This window comes from Pogoniulus pusillus, chromosome 24 (genome assembly GCF_015220805.1).
Source record: "Pogoniulus pusillus isolate bPogPus1 chromosome 24, bPogPus1.pri, whole genome shotgun sequence".
Lineage (NCBI taxonomy): Eukaryota > Metazoa > Chordata > Aves > Piciformes > Lybiidae > Pogoniulus > Pogoniulus pusillus.
Genome location: NC_087287.1, coordinates 7,898,964 through 7,923,309, shown reverse-complemented (window position 1 = coordinate 7,923,309; position 24,346 = coordinate 7,898,964). Strand labels below are relative to the sequence as shown.

General features: G+C 44.7%; 1 protein-coding gene across 5 annotated transcripts in view; it reads left to right on the top strand.

Annotated features, from left to right (window-relative positions):
• Nucleotides 1-24,346, top strand: part of OSBPL5 (oxysterol binding protein like 5) — a 173,233-nt gene that overhangs the window by 79,862 nt on the left and 69,025 nt on the right. Inside the window, exon 1 of one of the 5 annotated variants that reach the window (XM_064163233.1) lies at nt 15,343-15,448. The exons of the other annotated variants lie outside the window; for them this stretch is intronic. The gene's annotated coding sequence lies outside the window, so the exon portion shown is untranslated. Of the gene's footprint in view, nt 1-15,342; nt 15,449-24,346 lie in introns of those variants that run through there. 5 annotated transcript variants of the gene reach the window in all.

The following is a 24,346-nucleotide window of genomic DNA, read 5'->3' as shown; positions in this document are numbered from 1 at the left end:
GCAAACGGAGAACTTCTTCCTGAGCCATGCCTTTGAAAAATGCTGATGTGGTTGGTGCTCCCTCCAGGCGGCACGTTAGTGAGAGTCCCTCCTAGACATTGTGATGGAAAGCGGTAGGAAGAGGTAATGAGGGTGGGATTTAATGTGGTGGTTAGAGCATCTATGAGATTGAGTTTACAGCTGCAGATTGGGGATTATGCCCTCAGTTTGACTGATCTATTCATTTTACAAGCTTTAGAGCCATGAAGAGAGATAGGTGACAACACTCAGCACTGCACTACTCCATTTATTTGCAGGCAGATAACCATAAACAGAGCAGGGACATGTGCTTTTTCACAGCCTTGCCCTGACAATCTACCTCATCTCTGAACTGGAGTGATCACAGAAGAGGTGAAAGGGCAGACTGTGAATGAATTACTAGAAGCCACCTTTGCTCCGCTGAAATTACTAGGGGAGTTGCCACTGAGCTCAGAGTGAATAGCATCAGGTCCTAGACTGTGTTCCTAGAGACTTGGTTCTGATTGTATCTTACTCTTACTGTGTCTCACTCCATTGTTGGTTCTCTGGTCACCTCCAGCCTTTAGTGTGCCCAGACTGCCATGTAAATGAGGTCCAGCTGCCACTGATTTTACCTTCCTTCACTTGTGCACAGCTAACTCCTGAGCTCCTTCTGTGGTGGGATGAAAATATACAGATGGCCATATTTTGGTATGTTTCCATAGGAGCAGTGCTAGGCTGCATTTGTAAATTCCTGCTTCCAAATAGGGAGGATTTCAGTACTAAAGTATTCCAAGGGAAGGTATCTGGCTAGCATGCAAAATGCACTGCATCTCTGCTCATTCATAGAAATCATTGATTATGTCTGCTTGAAACATGCTTTAAACAGCCCTAAGGTAAGCAACTGAGATGCTGAATTGCAACACAGTTGAAAGTAAAAGTCTTCTACTGGGAAGTCTTGTTAACTTTAATTATAAGCTATTGTAGTGATGTTAATAAATTTGTCTCCCACTGCTCATGGCACTCTCTCAGTGTAAATAAATGAGTTGGATGAAGTTGTAGCTGTAGAGATGATGAATTGTTGGAAGAGGCTGGGGAGGAAAAACTGCAGTTTCCATTACTGGAGGTCTTTAAGAGCATCCTGGAGAAATACCTGCCAGGCATGACCTGAGTGCACACATTGCTTTGGGCAGAGGCATGGGGCAGAATTGTATTGCAGGACTTCATGAAATCTCTTTCAGCCTGAGTCCACTCTATTCCACCTGTTAATACCTTCAATCCTTTTTTTCCAGTTTAAGGGCTTTGCTTTTTCCAGTCTTATATTTATACTTTTATTTATGAACAGCCTGAAAGCTGTGGATGTAGCTTTCTGCCCAGGGGTAGGGTGAGTGTAAAGAAAGATAATGCCTTACATGGTGTGGTATGTGATAGCTTCAGTTAGAAGGAAGAAAACTGGGAAATAAGAGCTGAGCTGCTGGCCCACCTTAGCTTGGCTTTGTTTATAAAGCCTGCCACGTTGGGAAATGACTGCAAGGATTCATTGCTTGCCTGGTCACTGAGATAGTGCACATCTGCACAAAAAATATTCTTCCAAATTAGAGGCATCTGCACAAGGTTGTCATGTTTTGGAATACTACCCCTTGTAAACAAGTCTGACAGTACACTAACACTTCTCAGAAACCAGGAAGAGTGAAAGTCCCCAGCCTACACATTTGTGTGGTTAAACATGGACTGGAAAACAGAAGTGCAGAAGGTGTAGGATTTGGGTTTATTTTTAACTTCCAGCCCCATGTTACAACCACAAAACTATCAGTATGACAAGGTACTATATGTGTATGGTCATCATTCAGCATCAGTGCTGCGTACACCAGGTAATTCTTCCCAAGTGTGGTTACACTTAAAATGTTCTGGAGAAAAAAAGCTGAAGTGCTCAGAGTGAAGCTGTGAGAGAAGCAGAAGTGGAAGAGATTTTTTTTTTCCCCTTTCATTAGAAAGCTATAGCAAAGTGTTTGGTTTAATTTTTGACTTCCTCTTATTTCTGACAACATCAGTGCTGTCATGCTGGTAAGAAATTTGGGGAGTATTACAGGAGTTCATTCCATTCAAATCCTTACTTTTGTCATGCATAGTAATAGATTAGCAATAGATTTGGCACAAAATATGTGCCAGAATGTTCCTTTTCTGCAGAGTGATGATGGTAATCACGTCAGTGTCCTGTAAAAGCAGTTGCAGGCATTTACTCAGACTGCTTCAGAGCACTCTGTAGGGGAACAGGTAAGTGGCTGCTTAGGGCAGGACCTGGACTGTTGTTTGCAAGGACAGCAAGAAATGGCACCTCCAGGATGGGTCATTCCTGTGACCAGTTCCCAGTTTAGATATTTACTGCTTACTGACTCGGTATGCTCATCAGGAAACACTGTGTCATCTGCCCGACTACCTGTGCATGTGTATCAGAGGACACAGGAGCTACATTGCCTGCTTACCTAAAGGCACTGAACCCATGCTTTGTACAAGGGGAAAAGCCACCTTTCCCTTTTTCAGATGTAACAGTCATTTGGATTGTCTTTTTTTGCTGTGAGTAGGGCCTTACTCACCGTAACTACCCATTTGCATCAGCTGGGCTATTTGTGGAGTACAGCCTCATTCACTGCGTGGGAGGTTATCAGTGACTGGTCCCTACTGAAGATCATATCTCTTGCATTGAAATGTTCTCACTGGGATCACCTCATTTATTCAAGGAACATTTGTAAAAGGACTCACTTCTGTAGATGAAATTTTGATTTCAGTGGAGCAGTGTCCAGCTCTAAGGGTTTAGGATGCACCGCTCTTGAGTTCGTGGACTTAGGCCATTCTGGAAAAGGAACCTGCAAGGATTTTGTAGTGAGCTGTGGTTTCAGCTTTCACCAGGGCAGTGTCTGAATCCTGATGCTTTGTGAAAACACTGTTGTGTTCATCCTGACCTGTTTCTGTGCTGCAGCTGCAATGCTGTACCTACCTTGCATTTTGATAAAGGGTTAAATAAGCAGCACCTGCTTCTCTGGATATCCCATACCTGATGTGCTGCTCTTTGCAAGAAGCTCCCTTTGTGATGATTGTTGTGTTTGCTTTGATGAAGATGCCTGGGCTTCTTAGCTCCTACAGTGTGTGTTTGAGCTGAGTGATCTCAGCTGAGTGATCAAGGAAAAGTTGCTGTGAAATTTTCTTCTGCCTTGGTAAAAGCTAGCTCAGTGCACAACATTGGTGAGATGCCAAGATGTGTTTCTCTGAAGCCAGAGCTCTGTGTTGTGTGAGGACTGTGAGGTGAGTTGAGGGAAGCCCTTTTCTCATCATGATAATCCTAGCAGTAATTTTATTTAAGATCAGATACTGGATTTCAAAGCTTTGCCATATCTCATTGGTGACACAGGACCAAAAAGGAGCTTTTGCTAGCTGAGTGACTGGAAGTGCTCCCAAATGGAGACTGCTATATTAACAGCAACCTGCTTTTGGAACCTGCAGAAATTTAGCTCTTGTTCTCTTTGGGGAGAATGAACACCCAGTGCTTTTCACAGTTCTGGTATATTTAATTTTTGTTACATAATTTCTGTGAAACAAATGCAGAAATACTTCATTTATAGCCTGTACAGTGCGGTACAAAGTTGTCAGGATTTGGAGTCAAGTTCTGAGTCATACTGAGAGCTTCATAGGAATGCTCCTTTGGAGAGGTGTGGGAGAACACATGGTCACTTTGGCTTTGCTTCCTTTGTGGTGTGTGTGAACACATCCTGCCTGAATGCAGAGGCACCTAAAGGTGCCTGCAGTGCCTTTGTGCCTCAGCAGTGCTTGGATTGCCCAGGGAGGTTGTGGATGCTCCCTCCCCTGGACGTGTTCAAGGCTAGGTTGGATGAGGCCTTGAGCCACCTGTTCTAGTGGGAGGTGTCCCTGCCTATGGCAGAGAGTTGGATCTAGATCATCTTTGAGGTCCCTTCCAACCTAAACCCTTCTATGATTCTAAGTGCATGGTAGGGGAAATTCCTATTTTAGTTTCCTGAAAGAACCCACCAGTTGGCATGACCTCTTGTGTAGGGTAGATTTTTGCAGTCACAATTGATTCTATCACTTCAAAGTTGCTTTTAGCACATGAACTTAACTATGTCTCCCCACACCATAAGTAATCTGTATTATTACCTTGCTAACTAAATTGCCATGATCTTTTTTGTTTATAAGCAGGAAACTTTGATATGCAAGAGGCAGTAATTGGAATCTTCTGTTTCTTTTAGTGCTGGGAACTATAGCACTAAACTTTCTCAATCTTGAGATTCCTCTTTTGTTACAGGTTATGTATCTACACAGAATTATTTTTTTTGTAAGTTATTTTTTTCCAATATAAATTTTCTGTTAATTGTCCATGAGTATAATTTTGCCACAGAAGCAGACTAATTGCATGGGCAGCCACAGTAATAGGGACATAAATCTTCTCTACTGACAATGTCTTGAAGCAGCAATCAGTTAAGATATCACCCCTGCAGTGTAATATTGCAGGCAGATTTTGCTGCCTTTGTGTGAGGGTATGACAGTTGTGTTGCATCCATACATGGCTGTGTGCATATATATGTACTGATATATGTGTGCGTGTATTTATTTCTGTTGAATGCTTCTGTCACCGAACCATGAAGTTATGATGGATGTTATAACATAGAAATGTAAGCAAAACCAGCCCTTATGTCCAATTTCATCCAGATTATCACACCTCCATTGTACTGCCACTTGCAACAGTAATCCAGAGTGCTCAGGAAGAAGATGAAGGCCTTGGCCATGAGGAGTGTGAGGGTGTGAGCCCAACTCGTCCTGCCTGCAGATCTGGATGGTTAGGTGCAGACAGCACTTAAGACATTGCAGCCCCATTTGCTGGTGTGTTTTGTAGGATTGGCTTTCACCAAGCACCACCTCGATGCCACGGTCCTGCAAAGCAGCAATTGTCACGCTCTGGTCCTAAGCTTGTAATGTGGATGTGTTCCTCCTAGGCCACGTTTAGCTGTCCTAGGCCCATTTACCATCCCTGGAAATGCTGATTTAGGATTTGCAAGCTGTGAACTCTAGATTAGAAGCCAGATTTCAGGAGATTAAGTGAACACTTGGCTTTTTATATTTCTGTATTGATTTCTACCAGCAGATCATAAGTTAGCCACCTTCTTGCCTGTCACCAGAGGCAAGCACCTTGCACCATTTGTCCTGTTGATAGACCCTAAACTGGAATAATGGTAGCTCATGAACTCAGTCTACTTGGAAAAGAGATAAAATACCAAACCAGGAGTAGCAGGCATGAGGACTTACACAGGTCTTGCATTCCTCTTGTAGTGGTCATCTCATTAGTACAGGGAGTGGCAGAGAAAGAATATTTGTATTGCCCTTCCTCCACCATTGTATTCTGGCTGTGTGGTGGTTTGGGTGTTACCAGCCCCCCCCCCACTTTGGAAATCACCCAGACTAGACTCAGACGGCTCTGGAAATTTGAGTGAAGTTTATATTTACATCTCAGCAGAATATACAAGCAGATATTTACACTATATACAGTTTTATACAGAAGTATACAAGGTAAAAGGTAATACAGAAACACAACACCCCTCCCAGAAACTTGAGTCCCCAGGAGGGGTTTCCAACCACCCTCCCACCTTCTCCCACCCCTCAACCTTACCCCAGATGTTGCCTGGTGCCCCAAGGAAGAATGGAGGGTCGGGCAAGGAGGTTAGAAAGCAAGTGGATTAATCAGAGAGACAGAGAGTGAGGTAACAGAGAAATGCAGCCCAGAGCCTGGACAAAGAGCGGCTCCCTTGTCTATGTTTGGATTCTTGCTCTTATACCTCTCAGCAAGCCTATGAGTGAAGTAGACATCACCGTTGTTTCCCTTTCACAACCTGTAATCTAGTTCTTCTCACCAAAATATTCTAGCTAGATTCAAACTAGCACACTGTTGGATCACAGCTCAGAATCTCTTCATGTATTCACTGATGTTTTCACTCTTCAGTACAAGCAAAAATTCTCCAGAAGCCAGCCTGGCTCAAGAGGAAGTGTCTGTCTGGTTGCCTGTCCTCTTGAACTTCTTGCCTGTGCTACCACTAGGCCATGATGGGACAAGTCTGGAGGCTCAGCAGCAGGGAATCTCTGAGTCACTGATGGCACAACTGCAGAAATGGATGTTCTTGGCAGAAGAGGCTGTAACAGGCGTGGTTTCAGAGAAAAAGTCCTTTGGCAAAGGTGTTATGTTGCCAATTTTAAAAGAGCAAGTTGTGTCAGAAACACTTCTTCCTTGCTTGGTTTGATTTAGAAATGTGCTCTTCAGTGTGGAGAGAAGACTTAGGGCTGGAGGTCGTTCCTTTGGACTGCCACTCTTTGAGGGAGAGGTTGTTTTCTGAATCACAGGGTCCAAGTCCAACTGTCTTCACTCTATCAGAGTTAGCTGCCAGCCATCGTACTCCTAAGCCTCCAGCACGTCTAGCACTCTCCTGGCTGGAGTGCAGGCACCGGCAGTTGGTTCTCCTGGTTGTGAGTCATTCCCTCCTTGTCGTGCAGCCGCTCTGCTTAGCCAAAGGAGCACAGTTAAAACCAGAAGCCAATGGAACACATGATACCCAGCTATCTGCAGCATGAAATGGTATGTTAGCTCTTCAAAGACAGCCTGGAGCCTTGTGGTTGTCCTCTCAAACAGCTCCTGCACTCTGCTGAACACAAAAAGATGTTGTGTAAATAGCTCACTTTGCATCTAAGTCAGTTCACCAGCTGTGGGTCTGGTTCCACACGTTTGGTGTGTTCTTTACCAGCAGAGATAATGGCATTTCAAGTGACCTCTACTAAGGGTTTTGACTCTTGTGTTGTTTCTCACTGCATCTGGCTCAGTTACTGTCTTTCTTAACCATTTCTGTGACAGCCTTTTTTGGGGGGGAGCTGTTTTTAATGCACAGCCTTGTAGATCTGAAGGCATTAAAGCAAAATGGTTCATGCACAGTGAGCAGAACAAGCCATTTCTGACTCTGGTTGCTTGTAGCTGGATTCTAAAGAAGCTAAAATATTAGTCCCTGTGGTTTTGGCTTTTTTTAAGCTACAACACACACTATTTGTCTGTGTAAAAGGCCAAAATGGAAACAAGGCTGTTGAAAGAAATAAGATTATTTACTTTTTATGGGTGTTCCTTCCTAGTTTAATGAAACACTATATCCTTATGCAGCTTCAGACAATCAACTCATCTTGAAGCAGTTACAGTTAATGCCAATTAAGCCTAATGAGCAATTTAATTTAAGTGCCCAATACATTCAGCTAGTCAGTGCTGGCTGTGCTGAAAAAAACCCGACCACCAAACAAGGTGTAGGCTGCAGTATGTGGAGTTTATTGTTTAAAGCAGTAGTAAAGTTGTGTATGAAGGCATCAGAATTACTTCAGTCTGATGGAACTGCACAAGATTTTGAAGATGTAAAAGCTGAGTTTCTAAAGGTTTGAATAAATTAGTCTTTTGCTGGAATTTGTTAAAAGTAATAAATCTTACCAAGAAAAGCCTTCTCTTTTGTGTGCGTGTTTACCATTTGATCCTCAATGGCCCTCAGAAGTGCTCTGTGGTGTGTTTTTGCCACCAGGCGCTAAGCATGAATCTGAAAATGAACCAAAACTGTTACAATTGTTGCAGACAAGTAGATTTGAAACAAACCCCTTCCAAAGGTGGGGAGATGTGCTGTTCTGTGGGAGCAGAGTGTTACTGCTGAGAAGGCAAGGTCAGGATTAAACAAACAACACTACTATTCTTCTCCCCTAATTGTAGTCAGCCCTTGCATGTTAGGCCATAAGGGAGAATGGCTTCCTCTTTGTCCCTTTTGCTGGTGTTTGTTCACACTATGTCCAAAACGAAGGGATGACTTTTTTTCCCCCTTACCTTTAGTTATAAAAAAATTACAGCAAACAATTCAAGACTGCACACGCTAATGAGAGCTCAGTGTGCCCTCTAGCAGCCTGCATGTGTTTTACCATATGGGGTTCTTCAGTGTAAGCCTCCTGTGCTGTGTTGTAGCAGCTGGGAGCAGAGAAGGGCATTTGAGTGGATGAGCAGGACCCTTGTCCTGCCTTCACTCTGTTGTGGGAGCAGTGGGCTCCAAAATAGGTCCCAGTAGCCTTTGACCTGATTTTCAACAGACCAAGCACCAAATTTGCTTGGCTTAGTGGCCCATTTGGCTGTGGCTTACTAAACTTACCCAGCCATGGCACTTTTCCTCCACATTTTTCAAGCCAGCAGCTCTTGAGACTGCCAGTCTTCCTCATCTCTTTCCTGTCGGCAGCAGTTGGGTGGGTGGGTTTTTACTTTTTGCCTGTTTGTCTTCAGTGTGGGGTTGTTTTTTGTAGGGCAGCATGGCTCTGGCAGCGAATCCTGCTCACTGTGATTGACCCTACTGCAGCAATTCCTCAAGACAGGCTGGGTGCCGCAGAGGTTTCTCTGTGTGTCAGTGGGGTCTCACTACCTTCCAGCTTGGCTAAAGACCTTTGCTGGATTTTGGGGGCATGAAACTTAGCTCACAGTTCTGTGGTGTCTTATACTTTTCAAAGACAAACCTGCTCCTGTCCTTTTCTTCTCTGCAGAAGTGCAGTCTGCCTTCAAGAAAAAGACTTCTTGCAGCTTTTGCTTATTAAACTGAGGGAAGAGAACAACTCTTTCTTCCCCTTTCCCCCTCTCCCCCCCCCCCCCCGCCCAGCTGTGCCATGCAGGGTAGGGATCCAGACTAACTGGGCAACAAGTATAAATCCTGTCTGACCTGCATGATGACATTTGGGAGTATCATTACAATAGAGCATGTTTCACACAGCATCATTTCCTCAGTGCCCCAGTCCTGGAAAATCTCCTGTTACTGGACACTTAGCAAGTTGTTAATGGGCAATTTGGAAGCAGCTATCAGATGTGTCAAGCGCACATTAGATATCTTATTATTTCTGCCTGGATCTTGGGACCTGATCACATACTTGGAAAAAGGTTTACATTTTTTTCTAAACTGGGACCCAAAGGCCCAGACCTCCCTGTACTTCCTAGCAGGCTTATTTCTGACAGCTGTGCTCCCAGAAACAGGCACAGGGAGTGTAAGGAAGGCATTTCCAAGATGAGTCTGCTAGCCAGAAACATCCCAAGAAGAGCAATTTTTGTTCCTGCTGCCCTTAGCTCTCCCCCATTGCTGCCATTTGAGACTTCTCTATTATTTCCTAATAGTTTTCTTTTCAGATACTTTTCTGGCTAGCTGTCCTTGCATGTCACTGACTCCTGGGATCTTGGACTATTTGAACCACAAAGAATACTGGCTCTAATTCTTTCTTTCATTGCTATTTTTTTAAAGGGTATCATCAAGTGTCTGTCTGTGAATGTTCCTCTCCAGTCTGATTCTTTCATTGCTCCTAATGCATAATGCCTTACATTTTCTTACTTTTCTACCCCTTCCTACAGTATTTTCTTGCTTATGTACTTCAGTGCCCCTGTGAAGGCATGAAGATAGAGCTCTTCTGCAAGTCAGCTCTGTAGTGAAACAGCAAATCATCACACACATTAACAGAGCTGGTAGCAGGGAATTTCCTGTGTTGTAGAATAGATGCTAATGCTACAAACCTGCCAAGTTCTGAATTTGTGTTCTTTGAGGGGACTGCATTCACCACAAAGCCCACAGCCACCTTTTCAGACCTGTGTATGATGTTGCTAATTCTATTATGCTTCAGAAGTGAAAGTGCTGTGATTTAGAAAGGTTTCTTTCTTCACAGGAGCTAAATTGGTGACAGCAGCAGCGTTGCTGGTGCAAAGCAGCATCCCATCGAAGCTGTACTTTGCATAAAGCAGCAAGCATGCCTCAGCACTGTCAGTAGCCTACTTCCTCTGGCCCTATTAATTTGCAGATGGAAAAGTGTGATATTTAGGCAAAAGAGGCTCTTTAGCATGTAGGACTGTTAGCATAACAAAAGAGGGTTGGCACATCTCTAGCTTGCTCCCTCTGACCTATGGCTTCCTCCAATGTGTAGCTGTGAGGGTTTTGATGGAGAGTGCAGACCCTTCCCGGAGGAGCTCACTCTCCCTACTGTGGCTTCGGGTAGCCAGAAGTGCCTGGCTCCATGGTACCATGCTGTTACATCTGTACAGTGATTTCCTTGTCACCAGAGTAAATTAGTAATTACTTCAGTGCAGCCACGGGAGCAGGCTGTTATCACACACAACTGAGAGAAATGGGACTGAACGAGAGAACTGGGATAAATTGCACCCCTTGTGTGAAGTGCTGTTACTGCTGAAGTTGTTGGCAGAACTTTATTAGTTTTCTGAGGCCTATCTTTTATACCTGTGGTTGTCTTGATAGCTCTGAATGTCAAACAAAAACTGCAGCAGTCACTTCAAATATGGGAGAGACTTCAGATGAATGTATGGAATTAGGGAAAGAGCAGGACATTGGTTTGGCTGCTATATTGCTAAAGCCACTGACACAACCTACAGAATTGTTTTAAATGACAGCAATAAAGCATGTCTTGTCAGGAAAACTGCAATGTTAGTTTCCATACCTTTTTTTTTGTGTGTGACATCATAGCAAGCTGGTTAAGTCTTGGCTCTGTTTATAAAGCTTCTTGGAAGCATGTTCAGAAAACAGCTGAAGTGATTCTATTTGTTTAGTAAAACAGCTTTAGTTTGAAAATAGCTTGAGAAGGTGCAGGATGAAAGATATTGTAAGACTGCTTGAGAACAGCAATTTAGAGCCAAAAGTTTTTCCATTATCAAAGTCCTGGATATAAAACAGTTTCATCTGCTGCTTACTAGAAACAAAGAGCTTGTCTGTGTTGTTCCAAAATATGCTGTTGTGGAACTGTGCAGTTAATGAGGAATCTGGAAGTGGTGAGAAAGCATGGACAGGTGTACATTGAAAGCATTTCTTTCTTCATCTCCTCCTCATCTTGCTTAATGGAAAAGCAGCACCACAGAGCCCAGCATGTTTCTTTTGTGTCAGTATGTGTGTGCTTGCACTCTGTGACCACATTAAAATGCAAGGTCCAATTCTGTTTCACCTCAACAGTATTTCAAGAGGATTTCAGGTCTCAAATGAGAAAGAAAAATAAGTTGTTTCTGCTTTGTTTTAGTCTGTTTACTTTTAGAGCTAGAAATATACTATGGAGACAATACAATCAGAGGAAAACCTGGCCAGCTCAGTTGTGCTAAGCCATCCTTGCCACTGGAAAAGATCTCACGGTATCTCTGCACTGGCCTGGAGGGCTGAGTTGGGGTGTATAAAGTCTCCCCCTGCAATGCCTGTGTCCCACTGCCTGACCAGAATCATAGAATCAACCAGGTTGGAAGAGACCTCCAAGATCATGAGTCCAACCTATCACTCATCCCTATCCAGTCAAATAGACCATGGCACTAAGTGCCCCATCCAGTCTTTTCCTGAACATCTCCAGGGACAGTGACTCCACCACCTCCTTGGGCAGCCCATTCCAATGGTAAATCACTCTCTCTGTCAAGAAGGTTAAGGGCTGCCCACTGTTCCACTCTGTGATTCAGAGGGATTTGAGGGAAAAAGGTGTGCCATTTTTCCCAGGAAGTCAGAAGACACAAAGGGAGGTGCCTTTGGGCCTCTGTTACTTTAGCCATAGGGAGGAACTGTGTTCTCTGTTACTTGGGCACTGTCTTTGGCCAAGTAATGCACAAAGGAAAAGGGCCAATGTAGACTATTAGGTGGCAGCATGCTGAGATTTTCCTAGACAGGGTAACAAGCTCTGCCCAATTAGTAGTGTTTTCAAAAGCAGCTTTGCTACTGGACCATGAGGTGCTCCGTGGGAGCTGAACCCACTTGCATAATTCAGGTGCCAGCTCATTTGTTTTCTCCTTGTAAACTGATCAGACCATTGATTTGTTACCAGCACCAGAATTTGGAGGGATTTGAAGTGGGGGAGTCTGCTCTGGTTTTGTGTTATTAATTTAGCAACACAAAGTTGCATGTTCTAACACCACTTAATGGTTGTTTTGATTGTTGGTTGTTGGTTTTCTTTGGGGGGAGGGAGGTTGGTTATTTTGAGTTTTTTTTTAAGATCAAGATGTTTTGCCAGAATTTTAGAGAAGCAAACAGTCCAGCCAAACTTATAAAGAAAATCACCTGGTATAAGCTTGGGAACTCAAGTGTGCTTTCCTAAGTGCAGGAAGGAAGCTGTTGCTTGGCAGAAATGGAGCATAAACAAAGAAAGAAACAGTGAGAACGTGATTACCAGGCACGTGGGAAATGACTTACAAGCAAGTCTCTTTACGATCAAGAGACATTAAGACCAATCCTGTACACACTGACCAGAAGCAAGTTACCACTGACCCAAGTCCAGCCAAGTGGTATGAGCTAGCAAGAGCAACCAGATCCCAGTTTGCAGAAATTAATTCTGTTATGGTGTTAATCCTGAGCTAGGCTGTGTAAGAAAGGGCAGGACACTTTAAAAGGGAGGTATAACAGCTTCCTCTTGAGAAGAAACTTGAGAATTTCCCCTTAGTGTGGCTGAGATGTCAGAGGTAGATTTGCTACTGCTCACAAGTAGTGCTATTTCTCTGGACTGTTGTGCTCTGCATGGAGCTAGCAACTCTCATGTCTGTCAAGGGCAGACCACAGTCCAAAACTTACTTGTGGGGAACCTCCAGGCAGCTGTGACATTTAGTGGTTGAACACAGAGAGGGAATTTCTGCATCTACCTCTTCAAAAACTCCCCTCCTTTCTCAGAGGTGACCAGCCACACACTACTGGATTTGCTGGCATCACTGCAAATGCCAAACAGCCTGAACAGGTGCTGACAGACTTATCTTTGCAGAGCTGGGCAATGCAAGTGGGGGAATTACAAACCAAAGGAAACAGAGGTCTGGAAAGGACCTGCAGAGACCACCAAATATTTTTCCTGGAAAAAAACTGTCCCTGGCAGCTGCTTGTCTCATGTGACCTCAAAAATCCCCTGTGCTTTCATAACCAGCATGGCCTCAGAGTGTCCTTTCCAGACAGGAGCCCTTCTGAATCTACTCAGCTCAATGGAGAACTCAGCCAGGTCCCTTGCAGTGTCAGTTGCTCGCAAGCCTTTCTCTTAAATTAATCTTTTTCTTTCAGCTCATAACACCTAAACACAGAGAGCTCCTTTAATAACTCTGAAAGGGAGAGAAACCCTTTTGCCTGACCACTGGCTCCTAGACCTCAAACACACTGGATGGAGACTCAGGGATGACCTCATTGCTGTCTACAACTACCTGAAGGGAGGCTGTAGCCAGGTGGGGTTAATCTCTTCTCCCAGGCAACCAGCAACAGAACAAGGGGACGCAGTCCCAAGTTGTGCCAGGAGAGGTCTAGACTGGATGTTAGGAGGAAGTTCTTCCCAGAGAGAGTGATTGGCATTGGAATGGGTTGCCCAGAGAGGTGGTGGAGTCGCCATCCCTAGAGGTGTGCAAGCAAAGACTGGATGGGGGCACTTAGTGCCATGGTTTGTTGATTGGCTAGGGCTGGGTGCTAGGTTGGACTGAGTGATCTTGGAGGTCTCTTCCAAGCTGGCTGATTCTATGATTCTAACTCAGGTACATGCAGTAAAAAGTTATTTTCCACTCTGTGTCATTTACTGTCCGAATTTACTGCAGGATTTTACTGCCCTCTTAAATGAGGGTGGACTTGTTTCTGCACGTGGTGTGTACGCCACGTAGTTCCTCTCCTGCTTGGTTACCCCAGGACATGTAGGCAGTGTCTCTAAGTTCCCTGGTTCTCCCAGGCCATCATGGTAGTGGGGCTGTGGACCTCTGGCCTTGGCATCACTCCGTGCCTGGGGCCCTACCAGGGTGTATCACTTCCCCCGACGATCCTGGCTGTGTTCACGCTGCCTGACACATGAGCGTTGCCTCCCATGAGGATTTCAACAATTTTATGCAGTGGCAGTGTCTCTGAGAGCTGAAATTTCTTATCTAATAAAGGGCTCCATGGCTTGGCCAGTGCAACAGCTCCAGCAAACCATGGACTGTCAAGTGTAGAAGGTGCTTATCCATGCATTTCAGTCCTTTGAAGGTGTAAAATAACTCGAGAATGCTGGCCTCTTATTGTTCCTGTTCATCAGTGTTGCTGTAATTTTACATCATTTTCAATATCGGTCGTTCATGAGATGTCAGTGCAACAAGTGGGAATTCTTCCAAAGCCTTTTAGTTCCTGTTTTCAGTCACATCATTCCAGATGTTTTGGGTAAATCTGACCTGACACAAACCCAGACAAGTCACTCTTAGACTGTATACAAAAAGATACAGGCTGATGCACTGCAGCTTGTGACATCAGCAGGTAAACATGCTGCTTGCAAAACTCTTCCTTCACTGTGTGAGCATAAGGGCCAGGGAAGAGAACAGCAGCCTCACAAACAGCCTTGGAAGGGAGCTTGGCTAAGGTGTGGGGTTTGTGCCTATCACTTAATTTAGCAATATCAGGAGGAAAAAAAGAACACAAAGGAAAAAGATTTGGATATTTTCCAGATGCAGGAAGAAGCAGGGCTGTGACTGTGCTTGACCACTGAAATCTGTGTACAATTGCTCCGGGATACTGTAACTAGCAACACGGGGCTATTTTTAAAGCTAAAGCAGTGCTGGTGATGCCTGTGCCTTGTGCTTGGCAAACCTGCCTCCGCGCGGCAGGGATAGCTTCTCTGCAGCTTAGGTAACGACGCTTTTACTCAGCTGCATCAGCTGGGAAATCGTTCTCAAACTTGGGAGTAACTGAGCCCTGTGCAGAAGGCACTGAGTGATTTCCATCACCACCAGCCCACTGGTCCAGAGATTTACTTTATTCCTTATGGATTAACTACAGAAAAGTGAACTGCATTTTTTTTTCCTCTTGTGATTCTCTGTGCCGAGAGGTCACTGAAAAGAAAGTGTAAGAGATGCTGTGTGACAGGAGTAGAGTGCAGATTAATTTTTGCCAGTGCACATCTGTAAGTGGCTACAACTGATTCTAGTCCTGCTGGTGCTGCCCAGCTACTCTGAGCAGCAGTGAAACCGATACCAGTGCTGCCAGTGAAATCACGGCCAACGGGGGCTGCAGTTTAAAATTCCCCTGACAAACAGTGGCAGATCTCACCCGTCAGGGTTAGTGTGCCACTGTTTCTTTGGACGTAACTGCTGGGTTGAATCAGGCGTTTTCCCGGGTTTAGAAAAGCCGCAGTCACCGTGTTTAGAGCCGCTCTGGTTTTCCGAGCGGGAGCCGGGATGGCAGCGTGTGGGAGGTGTGTTTCATTGCCATGTGCCCCTGGAGCAGAGGCTGGGCGGGCGGCTGTCTTCTCCCAGCCCTGTGCTGATCTGCGGCTTGGAGGAGTGGAGCAGCCAGGAGGGGACACGGCAGCCTCTGCAGCAGACAGCGAGGACCCGGGGAAGGGACAGTGGCTCCGCGTGTAGGTGTCGTGTGAGAGAGGAGGGTGATTGCCGGCTGAGACAGTGAGTGCGGCGGTGAGCGTCTCTTCCCCCTGCTTCCGAGGCTGATCCCAGCCTTCCTACTATCCTACAGTTCTTTAAAATTTCCCCTTCACGTAGCCTCCTTCTTTGTGCCTTTCACTCTCTCCTTTTTTACCTGCCCTCCTCTTTTCCCTTCATCCCTCAGCCTTCGACTTTTCTTCCTTTATTCGTGCCTCGGGACGCAGTCTCATGCAAATACAGTGGGTTCTTTGAACATTTGTAGCCTTATGCTTTGGGAACTGATGGCTTGCAGAGATTGTCTGTAATGGATCTAGAAGTAGCTGAACACCCTATTTTTATGTTTCTTCCTGTCTGCTCAGAGAGGCAGGAACTCGGCTCCCTTGAGGCTCGAATTCTGCTAGAAGCAGCTGTGGCAGTGGCATCCTGCGACTGCCTTCCCCATTAGAGATTTTCAGGAATTTGGTCGGGTGCAAGAAGCTTGTGGCCATTTTACTGCCCTCTGCTGCTGAACAGCTTAGGTAACTTCTCACCTCCCCAAGAGGGGTGAGTCCCCTAGATACAACTGGCTTTACTAGCGAGAGCCCACATGAAAGCATGCCTCCTCCTCCTCCTGTTGTTGTTACTCAGTGTGCTGTGTTGATTTGTGGTATATTTTATCCAAACACCTCATCAGCCCAGTTCTGCTCTGTGACTGGACTCCATGTAGAATTAGGAGTTTCAGTAATGATTTCAAGATCAGGAGTAAATCTCCTACAAAATTAGCGCTTGCCTGTGTAAACAGTTGCTCTACTTTTAACTACTATACTGTAGCACTGATACAACCCTCCTCTAGTGCAAATTGAGGTATGCCAGTATGAACATGCTTATACTAGTGTAGCCTGCTCCCCTCTGGGAAAGGAAAACAAGCTATTCCAGTACAGAGTACTTCTATTTGGCTCTGATTTTATCCATGTTTTCATAGTGTTGGTAGAGATACACCAGCAAATAAAATTTGGATGAACTGGTACAAGATCATGTACAGAACAAGTCTTGGTCTGCAGGCTGCCTCAGTAACTCCTTGGCAACTGAGTGTTGGATATGTTGTGAATTTATTACCTGTCTTTGTGGCTGCAGCTGTGGTGGAAGGACTTGTTGCTACTGTTGTGTATTCATAGTTAAGAAACCAAGAACTGGTCAGTGTGTTGGCTATAAAGCCATGACTGAGAGTCATGTGAGTCATGGCTGTAGTTTATTTTTAAGTAAGGTACGTAAGACTTCATTCACTTTCAGACTGCTTGCTCTTGCTGACCTTTGTTTTCATTTGCAGCATACTGGCAATGTAAGAGGGCCATGGCAGAGATGCAAATCCCAGTAATGCTTACTTGGAAGCGTCTTTGAGCTGGCAGGGAAACACAGAGTTGTTCCAGGAGCACTGAAAATCTTGCTCTAGTGAAAAGTGAGTGCCCAGTGGCTGTAAAATACTTGGCACTTGTATCTGTGCTGCCTGTATCTGTGGTTACCTACCTCAGGTATCAGCAGGGCAGCCCAGAGATTGATGGGCAGCAAGTATGGAGAGAAACTAAAACATTCCAATCAAGTACTGTAATCACTAATATGGTGGTTCACTGATGGGTTTTTCAGAGAACTGCTGCTAATCTAGGTGATTGCTACGTGTCTTGTGGAAAAACCTTGTAGGAGAGATTCTTGGTGCTTTCAGGCAAGGGAGAGAAATACATCTGGTACGGGGAATATACTGGGGGAAGGCTGCTCCAGGGAGGAACTGTCTTAATGGCACATGACTGACAGGTGTCTGGAAACATGGGACCTAACTAAAAGTTCAGGATTTTCCTCTGCCACACAGTGTATTCACTCCGTATATGACCCTTTTATTCTGCAAGATAAGAGGAAGATGATGGGAAGGTGAAGGAGTCTGCAGGAGAAGCTGGTGCCACTAGGGGACTGCAAGGCTTTGCTGGGAGGAACATGCTTTATTGTGTTGCTTGTTGTCACAGTTACCTTGCCAGGCTGTAAAGGGAAACAAATTTTCACAGAACCTAGTGGTTTCCTCCTGTGAGTTGGTGTCACCTCTGTCTCATTTAATTCCCACCTTTGCTTATTGCCAGTGAAATTTCACTGCTGTATTTCTCAACTTCATTACCTCCAGACTGAGCATTGCTTCAGAAACATCTTTCTAAGTGTCTTGTTCTGCAGAGCAGGGAGGAAAATTCCTTTACCTGTTTGTTTTCCTTAGCTCACTGACTCCCCATGACTGATAATGGTGATGGAGGTGGCACCCATTAGTGGGCAGAGGCTGTTGCCTGCAGGCGGGGCTGAGGCTGGGTGGTGCAGGCAGTAGTTGGTAAAACTGACATGTGGTTGTCAAGAGCAAGCAGCTGACCTTGGACTAATATGGACATTCAGCCTAGTGTCCAGCTCACCCTGGTCTTTACTGCTTCTTTCTAGAAGGAAAGTGATCTGTAACAATCCTTTTGCTGGTTTAGATTACTTCCCTCACTGAGCTGACTCACAGGTTTTACCTGATCTGTTTGCATCGAGTGGGAGCCACAGGCTGTCAAGAGCTGATCTTTCTCCTCGGAGTCCAGCAACATTGGAAGGAGAGGCAGAGGCATCAGACAAGTCCTTGCCTGCAGTTCTTAGCAGCAAGGCTTGCAGTTGGGACAGTTTGCATGAGATTGACAGGCAGAAGCAATATCAGCTCAGCTCTGCTCCCGCAGGAGTCTGCAGAATCCATTGGTGAGCAGTTTTGAAAAGCTCCTTTTTATTGTTTCACTGCCTCCACTTTTAACCAGAAATGAAACTGTTCATTATAAAACATCCAATTGTCCTCACAGCAATTGCATTGCTGGTGTCTGCGGGATGTGTTGTGGGCTGCACGGGGGAGAAGTCATTAATATCAGTGTTTAGACATTTCCCTAAAGATGAAGGGATGACTGCAGCGGAAGATTAGTTTTGCTGGGAAAGGCGGTGAATGAGGTGACCTGATCAGGAAGAAGACATTAAAGTGTCATGCTCTTCAGCTATCTCTGCTTCTCTCAGACATTAGCTGCTGTGGTCTGTTGCTCTTCAGCAAATATGTTTAGGTCCAAGGGCTGCCTGAGACAGTTAGAAACCCAATATGAGGCAGGGGCAATTATTTCTTACATGTGTGTACAGCTCCCAGTACTTTTGGTTTCTGTACCGACTGATTGCTAATGGTTGAGCAATAGTATTTGTTTCTGCAGCTGGCAATAGCAGCCTTGTGCTCATGCCTTGCAGGGGAATGTGCACAGCCATGGGATGTTAAAGGTTTTGTACCTTTCAGAGACATCACAAAGTCTCTGAGCACCTAACCTTGTGGCATGTTAAGTGCTTCCTTACATCATTTCAGATATGATTGTTTATTCCTTCCTTTGTTACTCTCCTAAAGTTTTCAAATCTTTTCCATCCAGGCTCTTGTGTTTATTCTGCTTGGAGGTTGTAGGCAGCAACCACTTTGAAGTCTACTTTTGTAATACAGTCCAGATAGTTCCAGAAAGCACCATGGGATCCCCATGCTTCTCCACTGCCTCCTTACAACACTGCTAGTTTCTCTGAGAGGGCCTCACTTCTACCTTTTGGATGCCCAGCCCTATGGTCACCACCGTAGGTCAGCATCATGCTACTGAAGAGGCCACAAAACTCCCCTGATTTTATGCAGCTTGGGGATCTGGCACAGTACTTTTGTAGATGAAATATTTGCATTTGTCTTGGTTTGTCACTCTTGAAAAGTCTCAGCGCAGCAGCTCTGACCCCTCTCTGTAAGACCCACAGAGCTGAAGCCTGTCGCTTTTTTCCTGATGTGGAAAAGATGAGCTGGTCAGCCTTGAGCCCAGCTGAAATCCGGCCTCATAAAAACTGTCTGTCACCTTTTAGCCATTCTCCTTGCCACTTCCTTTTCGTAGCAGAGATAATGGGAGTGTTTCCTGCTAACTCCTGTCTCTCTGTGATAAATTGCTGTGGTCTTTATTGGAAAGCATTGTATGGCTGCTTTCAGGGCTGCGATAAAGAGAACGCTGTGAATCGGCTGCATTGTGTTTGGCTTCCTTTCAGCCAGGGCCAGACTGGACGCCCAGAACCTGATCTTCCTTATGTGCCAGCCCTTAGCTTGCCTTTGTGTGGGTGGCAGGGATTTTTGTTTATTTGTTTAAAGCAACCTTCACACTTTTGACATGGAGCTGTTGAAGGTCAGTGGGACTCATAAATCTGTAGATTGGGGTCTGCAGGTGCCCCATGTTTCCTTTGTGCTTTTCTTCCTCCCTTGAGGCAGTGCTGGAGCTGCTGTAGATGTCCTTGTGTTGGTGGTGTGCTGCGCGGTCCTCACCCTCCTCAGCTGGGAACTCCCAGCTCTCTGGGCGGATGAGCTCTCAACCCCTGCTGTATTTGCAGTAGTTAGAGCTTGTAGCAAGGAGTGTAGCCAAGCAGGAATAGTTTGTTTCAGTTTGAGAGTTTTCACTCATTGAGTGACAAAACAAAACGAAACAGTGTCTGTATAGGTTAGCTTTAAAGTGATGAGAGAGATTCTCTTTCTGAATTCCAGGGCTTTCAGATTTGTTGTCTTTGTCAAGAAGTATGTTGTCAGGTTTGCTGCCCACGAGACTGGGAGCTTTGATTCCTCGGGGCTTTAGCTTACTGCTGATAACTCAGACAAAGAGTTTCTGTCTGCCTTATGCCCAGCACGCATACAGCTGCGTCTGGTAGTGGGACAGTTGTATGAGTAGCAGAGCAGTCACTGGCGAAACTACCGGGATGGTATTATTTGAACAGGTAGGAGGAGATCACCAAGGACAAATGCACATCTGAAGGTGTAGGATGTGGGTGTGTTCATTCATCTAAAGCTAAGAAGCTCCCTGTGGCCAAATCAAAAGAAAGCGCCGGTGCAGAGTTTATCCTGTCTCCTTTTTTTCAGCAGATAAATCACAGATAAACTGGGGGAGAAGGAAGGGCTGAGGCAGGCACAGAAAGTTTCTCATCTAAGAGTGGGTTTCATTGTGTGTGGCTTGAGTCCTTTGGGCTCATTTAGCATGACATAAATTCCACCCCAAATGCTCTTTGTGGGCTGTCTAGTTTCCTTCCTCCCACTGAGATTTTTAATTAACAATTAAGGACCAAAATAACTGCAGTGCCATCTCTTAACTCTTGTTGAGGGAAGGGCTTGATGTTGGGAAACAGTGAAGTTTATGCAAAAAACTACAGACTGTATTAATTTCCTGTAGGATCTCAGGGAGAGTGGCTGTATCAGAGGGAGCATAGGTGGATGCTAAATTTAAACCACTGCACAGCAGAACTTGATATACTACAGCGCCCAAAAGTCTGAAAAGCTAGAGGGGTACATAAGGATCTTTTCAAAAATAGATGCACTTCCTTAAAATTTATTTGGTTTTGTTTATTCAGCCCTCCTTGTGAAGGCTCCTGAGGTTTACAGAACCTCTCTGAATATGACAGGAGAAACAAGAAAGTAGAGGACTGAAAAAATCAGTGTGATGGGAGCACTGTGGGATGTGGACGTTGCTCCATCACTTAGCTGTTCTTCAGAGGCAGATGAGCCAGGTTAGCCATAATATACTGGGCTTGGGGTCACAACTATTTGGGGTTGTTCAGCCTAGAGAAGAGAAGGCTCTGGGGAGACCTTATAGTGGCCTTTCAATACCTGAAGGGGACCCTACAGGAGGGCTGGGGAGGGACTATGTGCTAGGGCACATAGCAGTAGGACAAGAGACAATGGGTTTACACTAGAGAAGGGTGGACTTTGATTGGACACTATCAAGAAGTTCATTATAAAGATGGTGGAACACTGGCACAGGTCACCTGGGAGGGGATGGGTACCCCATCCCTGGAGATATTCAAAGTCAAGCTTTATGAGCCCCTGAGCATCCTGGTCTAGTTGACAATATCCCTGCTGACTGCAGGGATATTGAACTAGATGACCATTAAAGGTTCTTTCCAGCCCAATGCATTCTACAATTCTGTGAGATACAGTTTGTGCTTATACAGGATGTCAAGGTAGAACTATCCTTCTGATCTCAAAATTTTGGCATTTAGGATTGTCCATTTCCTTCTTCTTGAGCATGTGTTTGGGACAGTGAATGCTCATGACATAAATAATCTGGAACTGATTCTGAAAAGTCTTTGTGCAGTTGAACAACACTCGTTTTCCCTCTTGTAAGATGGTTTATAAACATCCTTTCCTGCCTTTACCTTTGCCTTACTACCATGTTGAAGTTCCCTTTTAAGCTTGAGTCTGAAAATGGTTCAACAGGACTTGAGTTAGAAGACTGGTTTTGTTTGTTACAAGGGGGCAATATTTCACAAGCAAGGGAATAATGTCAGAAGGACACAATCAAGCATGAAAGCAGGTCTTAAAATTAGCTAAGTGTTCTCTAGTAATTGTGTGGTGGGAGTGTAGCCCCAAGGCACAGCCTCTTCTAGATTTAATTATATAAAGGCAGAGGTGGATATCATAGAAAGCCATCAGTGAGGCTTGCAGTCGTCTGAGTTTTTTTAAATAGCCTTAAAGCTTGAAGTAGGATCCTTCCATTAAATGGGAATATGATCTCATTATGTGATTTAGATAGTGGTATGAGGCTGTAATGATGCTCTTTAATATGTTCTTTCTAAAGAAAAGCATCAAAGCAAGAACTGACCTTGAAGAAGTGGCCTGCTTGCAGATGACACAGCTGCATGCCTGTCCAAAGCCTTGTCATGGCTTGAAATCTACAATAGCTTTTGATAAAGCATCTAAGACAATATCTCTTAGTTTCTGTGTACCAGATAACACATTTCCCTCACTGTCCTGGGCTTATCCCAAACCCCCTGAAAAGGCTCACTGGAGCCTTCCTGAAGGCAGCATGAGCAGCAGATACCATGCAGGGCTAGGTTCTCTCTTACCAAGTCCTGTCAAGGTGATGCCATTGGGATAACCCTTACCACACAGCCTGGGGTTTGTAGTCCCTGCAGCACCACTACGAACCCAGGGTTATTCACAAGCTGTTCTCCTGGGTAGTCAGGTGCAGTTCAAAAGGGTTGTGTGGTGGTCATCGGAGGGTGTTACTGACAGTCAGAGTGCTTACAAACTTCAGAGGGCACTGGGGTATCCCTTCCCCAAGCAGCATGTGTGCTCAGTTAGGGGTGATCACTGGAGAGCTCAGTGTGCCTAAGGTGCTTTGCCATTATGCAACTCATTAATGCTCTTCATAGGACTCAGGCTTGCTTCCCGAAATGCTCAGGCTTGGAGACATTGTGTTCACAGCATGCCTCAAACCAAAACTGTCACTGAAGATGAGCTATCAATATTAATAACTGCAATAAAAAGGAAGCAGGGCCCTTCAGATCTGCTTTTCAGGTGGAAATTTTTTGAGTCATATGTCCAATGTTTTCACCCTTGGGCCAAATATTATTTATATTGAAATTCATAACTGAGTGCTTATTTCCTAGCACAAAGATTTTAACACTGCTTCTTAGTGCCTAACCTCCTACTGTGCCCACACCTCCAGCACAAGCAGCCAGGGACTCAGGGGTCATCTGAATTGCAAGTGAAGTGTGATGGTGGCTTTTATCTGCTTACTTGAGCACCGGAGCAAGCTTCTCAGAAACAGACATCAGCATGGATTGCACAATGATCTGGCCATGTGGTGCTGCTTGCCTGGTTTCTCAGATAGAATTTCTAGCCTGCCTTGCCTGCCCTCCTACTGTAGCCCACACTGTTAGCCCTACTCCAGCTCGCTCAGAGGTAATTTATGTATGTGTGAATGAGCTGTGCTTATACCCTAATTTGTTGTAAATATATCTCCACCAGCCTCTTGAGTTCACTGCTAAGAAGCAGCTGTGACAGCCACATGAATTCTCCTGTCATCTACATGAAACTTTAGTTTAAAGAAATATTTCTAGATAACCGGAAACATAGAGGCAGAGATCTGGGTTTCTCTCAACGTGGATCCTTACTGGAATCTCTTGGCTAGTGTGTTAAAAAACTGCATTGGGATATCAGCTGTCATCTGTGTTGGCACTTTTCCTCCTGTGCATTACAGATTTGCTTGGCTGTACCTTACGTTTTGGTGCAAAGTCTTTGCTAATCTGCATTTTGACTTTGTTTTCCTGCCTAAAAGAATGCTATTTGGAGATGTCACTAACAAATTAACTTTAAATAAAAATACAGTGGGATGGATAAGCATTCAGGTGTTTGAGGTATGCTTAACAAGTGTCATTTACCTTTTGATTATCTTCAGTAGAACATGGGATTAGAGGGCTGGAGAGGATTCAAAGTAAGCACCTTGGCTTCCTGCATAGACCGGTGCTTCAGGAAGATACCTTTGCACAAGCTTTACTCTGTGAAAATACCTTCAGAAACAGAGCTTGAAAGAGATTATGCAGTGTGATTTACAGAAAATAAAGTGAGGGCCCAAGACAAAGGTCTGTAGGAAAGGTGTTCACTCCTGTCTTCCCTGGAGTGCTGAAAGCTTTCTGATCCTCCCAGTAATGTGAGTAAACTCTTCAATTCTGCAAACACTTGCTGTTGCCAGGGCAATAATTAATGTTGATGTATTAGTTGTAATTACAGCAAGTGAGCTATGATCTATCAGTTAGCAGGGGAAAGACCAGGGAAATTGCTAAGTCAGGAGAAGCCCCTCAGTGCTAGTGGGAGGTTTAATCTGCTTTGTTAAATTAATAGCCTTCTGTATAACAATCAATTTACAGTTTAAAGGACAGAGAAGGTGGATGTAAAAATCATTAAGCATTCATTTCAGTGACCCACTCTATATTCTTAGCTAGCATAATGTTTACAGTGTAAATTGCAAGTGTTTTAAGACAAAAGAAAATATGAGGATTTGGTATCTAATACTTACTGCAATGCCTGTTTCTAAGCTCTAAGGTTGCAGTGATCCCTTTCCCAAACATAACATGGCTTTAGTGATGTGC